The 5,000-nt window shown below is 38.3% G+C and overlaps 1 protein-coding gene across 2 annotated transcripts in view; it reads right to left on the bottom strand.

Annotated features, from left to right (window-relative positions):
- LOC122631910 overlaps positions 1 to 5,000 on the bottom strand; it is a 31,064-nt gene that overhangs the window by 22,675 nt on the left and 3,389 nt on the right. The window lies entirely within an intron of this gene.

The raw sequence follows: 5,000 nt of genomic DNA, 5'->3' as shown, positions 1-5,000 counted from the left end.
TATAATACATGATCATTGAGAACATAATAAATTTAATGTAAACATGTTATGAAAATAAGATCAGGATCATAAATTATAATTTATCGAAAATGAAAAGTAGCTCGAGTTATGAACCGGTAAGATAACTCTTTTTTTTTTTTATCTTTCTTTCGCCTTCCGAGTAAATTTCTCAGTAAAGGCGATGTTAAAGGAGCACGAAGAAGACGAAGTAAACGACGAAGGTAGAGCGCGAAGGACGAAAATACACGTCGTAGGTGCAGGTGGCACGCGAGTTTCTTCGAGGACGATTCTTCTTCCTTGGTTAAAAGTAAAAGACTTTAGAAAGAAAGAGAAAGAGAAACAGAAAGAGTTAGAGGGTAGGTGCGGGTAGTCCGAACCCTTTCGCAAAGTCGTCGTCGTCGTCGTCGTCGTCGAGTATCCCGTACGATGTAATGCGTTTATCGAGCTATCGAGACATTCCAAGTCTTTTTGCAGGAGCTCCAAGATGCCGGTGGAATCGTGGGACCAAGGGAGGTTTGTTGCCGCGAGACTGCAGCTCGTTACACGCACGCCAACCTCCTATATCCTTCGAAGCTTCGAACGTACGTGCAAGTGGAAAAAGGAGAGAACGAAGGAAGAAAGAAAGAAAGGAAGGAAGAAGAAGATCCACAATACCGATATCGATTGATCGTTTGCCTCCTTTACCGATTCGATTCGATTCGATACGATACGATACGATACGATACGATACGATACCATACTGAATTCTTTTCTTTTAAGAGAGCTTTACCGTTTTCAAAATTTCTATAAAACTATTTCGGTTTTTAATGAATTGAAAAATTGAAATGAATGAAAAATTTGTAAGGAAAGGGTAATAGAAATTCAAATAAAATATACAATGATTTAAATTTTCGAAAATATGTCGAACATACTTATCGAAATTAATCTTACGGAAAAGGTATGTACTTAAGCTTTCTCTAAAATTTGTATGAACGAACCTTTGGGAAATAGGCATACCGGATTTAAAATTTGTATGAACGAACCTTTGGAAAATTGTTTATATCGAATTTAAGACTTGTATGAATAAACTTTTGGAAAATATGTACATAGGGTTTTCGGTGTACTTTGTAAGAGCAGGTAAATTTCTCTTTGTACGAGCAGGTAGAAGAAGTAATAGTTTAGAGAAATTTCGAATAGCATTGTATTTACCTTTTCTCGTGAAGATTTTAATCTTTATGGTTTTATTGCCAGTAGAGAAATTGCTATTCGTACATGGAAACTTAGTGAGAGTAATAAAGCAATAATTTGTAAAAAAGGGAATATAATAGGGAAGATAGAAAATTTTGCCCTATTATTAGAAAGATAAAGATTTTTGGCAACTAAACTGACGTCATTAAACTAATCTTAAAAAAAAAAAAAAAAAAAAAGGTAGAAGGAAAAGAGCAAGAAGAAATAAATAAATAAATAAATAAAAGAGAAAAGAAGAAAGGAAAAAAAAAAAAAAAATAGACGAAACAATCGTTTCAAGTTCCCCTTTTAATCAGCAAAGTTGAGAAGCGAGTTCTACGGAGAAGATGGATCTTTGAACGACGTAAGTATCTATCAATGAGTCTAAAGAAAATTCAAGCGGCTAGGGTATACTTAATTAACCGCTGTCACTCCGTATATGCGAGTCTCTTTTGCATACGTTCGCCTAATAGACTCGCATATTAAATGGGCTTTCTGCTTCGAGCAACGCACGGAGGCGAGACGATACATCTGCCCAGGTGCTATATCGTTGGGTCAATATAGCCACGCGAGTCTCCCACGGAAGTATTACCGAGGAAACGATGTAATCATGCTGTTGCTACTACTACTACTACTACTATTATTACTATCAACTGGTAAAAGAAAATAATTATATTGGAACTATTCTTGCGTGTCGTTGTGTTTCTCTCTCTCTCTCTCTCTTTCTTTTCTTACAAGGAAAAAAGAAAAAAATAAATAAATAAATAAAAACTAGTGATTTTTTTTCTTTTTCTTATTTTAATCGAGAGAACGAAAGAGATTATTGTTAAATATATTTGTCCCTGGATTTCTATAGCTTCAGGAAGTTACTACATTTTCTTCTCCGATATGTTCGAAACGTTCGAGCGACCCTTAACGTCGAAAACGCATCGGACAGCACATTGAGGGAAAAAGCTGGCACAGGCTGCGTGTCTTTCGGTGCTTCCAAGAATGGTAGGGACCCGTCAGACCTGATCCAACAACCGTACCCACCGACTAAATTTTCAAGGCACCACTCTATCGGAAAAGGAACAGATATTCAACGCGGTCTTCTTACTTCTCTTTCAAGGTAGAACACTCTCCTCCTACCCTAAAATCCCTGATTCGTTTTAGAACTTTTAGGATCATTCGAGGAAAGGATCCTTTCGCTTATCCTTATAAACATTCATTCTCACAAATATATTTCCAAATGAAATAATTTTCTCTTGATGATTTTCTTTTCTTTCTTTTTTTTTTTTTTTTTTTGTATTCTTTCATATCGGAGAAGAAATTGTAACATGAAACACGATAAAAAAAAAAAAAAAAAAAAAAAAAACTTACTTTCGTTCTCACGAAAAAAAGATGATATCCTATCTGTGATCTGACCGCGAACGGAACTTTCTGTACTACCGCAAGGTCGTTTGAGGTTAAAAATTCCAAAGTTATCGAACGATGAGCAAAGAAGCAATAAAACATGTCGAGGACGCTCAAATTTCCTGATTCTACGTCGGCCTAAATAAGAAGGAGGGTGGAAGGTAACTTTACCCTCGTGGATTCTCATCGCGTTAATGACAATGTACAACATATGATAATACAGTTAATACCCGTCATTTTTTCGATAGATCTATACGGTGTCGATAAAGAATCATTCGCTCGCGTTAAAAAAGAAGATGGGGTAGGTGATTGGGTGGGTGGTTGGAGGAGGATAGAAAATTCCTTCATCTTCGAATGATCGTAGTATATCTTCGTTCGACTTCCCCTACAATCACTTACATTCGTTCCTTATTGTCCAGACTCCGAGAGCAACCCACTCCGCATGATTTACAAACGTTAACCTCAGCAAGAAAGGATACTTTAAACGTTCGCCCGAAGACTCTTTCGGGCGTTATTTTGTTGCGACCGAAGATTCGGCTTTATGTACCGCACCTGATGCGAAGAGCCCTCGTAAAAGACGGTGGAGAGGAGGCCCTTCGTTCCTCCCGGCCGTTCTTTGTTTTAATGCACGATACGATAATATATTCCGCATTGTTCTTCTCCGAGAGAGGAGGCCGGTTTTCGCTTTCCGAGGCGGTGTGTGCCGGCAAAGGTTCTCTCTCTCTCTCTCTCTCTCTTCCTCTCACACATTGCATCTCCTCTCCAGCATCCCTCTCGAGAATGGACCGAAACGCTTCTTCTCTCTTAGAGATTCGCTCTGATATATCGACTAGTCCTCCACGATATAGCCCGAGAGAAAATATATTATGTCTCGTGGATAACTTGTGCTCTAGTGCCCGTTAACACGTGCTAATTTTTATGTTATGACACTCTTCCCTTCCCTTACTCCCCATCTTACATTCCTACCCCCCGCATAACGGCATCTCCTATTCCTTCACCCCTCTGAAAGTATTAACCAAGGTATCTTCGTCCATTGACGATTTCTCACCGTCTTTAATCAGTCTCTATCTTTCTCTCTCTCTCTTTTCGTGCTTCCAAGCAATCAAATCAAATTATTCCCGGATGAAATTATTTCTTGCAGATCTAGATATATTTATCAAGATAACGATGATCTAACTTTGATATTATATCTTACGTCTTTTTATGGCAAAAGAATTTGAATTGAAATTAGATCAAATCGAGATATGGATTCGACGTTGCGTTAATGTAATAAATAAATAAATATATATATATATATACGTATATATATATATATATTGAGTCACACACCCGGTATATACCGAATGCCGCCTGTGCTTAATACGAGCCAGGTGTTCCGAACTACCCCCGTTTCCCCATCCCTTCCTGCTGTTCCTTTTCGCTCGTTCGTTTGCCCGGCCTCGACAAATTTGTCGTCGCAGTTTCTCGTTCTTCCTTTGTCTCGTCGTCGAAAAGAACAAGGAAACATATATATATAAGTTAAGAAAGTAAATACCGAACTTTCTTTTTACAAAATCGATTCGTTAAGATTCGTACGGTAATTCAGCGAGATCCAACAAATTATTACGTAAGAGTTCTTCGTATAAAATATAAAATTACATACTAAATGATTTACACGCTTTTCTCTCAATTCTTTAACTGTCTAGAGACGAGCGATTATTAATCGTAGGAGTAGCACGCATTCAGCGTAAACGCGGCATAACTTTTCTTATTGCAACTCGACGAAAGGAACAAAGGATCCTGAGACATCGTGGCGCATCCGCTATCGCAATCCCATACGCGTAGGAATGCATCACACGATGTTAGCAGAGAAAGAGGGAGAAGTGGGGGGAGGAAAAAAGCGAAGAAAGGAGAAAGGGGGAGGAGAGGAGGAGGAGGTTGAGGATATATAGGAACACTGATGAGATAGTATGAGAAAAGCGCACCTCGCGACAAGGATGCGTTCGTCGGAAAAATGTTTATCTCCCAGTGTGATATTTAAATCGTGGACGATGAACTCGAAACTGAGTAACTCTGATGGAGATAATAATTATACTCGATTTCGCTCGATCTCTACAAAGGTGAGAAAAAAAAAAAGAAATATCTGGCAATAAATCAACGTCGAACGAATTCAACCGACGAGCGAAATAATTATCAGATTTTACGGTTACAAAACGGCGATATGGTATTGGTGGTATACAGGTAGCAATTTGCCGAAAGGAAATCTTCGACTACCGAGACTTAGGATAGATGATTATCGACAACGATTATTTCCAGTGTTTGTAACTCGTAAATTAGTCCTCTGGTTGGTTATGAATATAATCAGTAAATGAGATAGAGAGATAGAGAGATAGAGAGAGAGAGAGAGAGAGAGAGAGAGAGAG

Source organism: Vespula pensylvanica, chromosome 9 (assembly GCF_014466175.1).
Source record: "Vespula pensylvanica isolate Volc-1 chromosome 9, ASM1446617v1, whole genome shotgun sequence".
Taxonomy (NCBI): domain Eukaryota; kingdom Metazoa; phylum Arthropoda; class Insecta; order Hymenoptera; family Vespidae; genus Vespula; species Vespula pensylvanica.
This window is presented reverse-complemented; position numbering and strand designations above follow the sequence as displayed.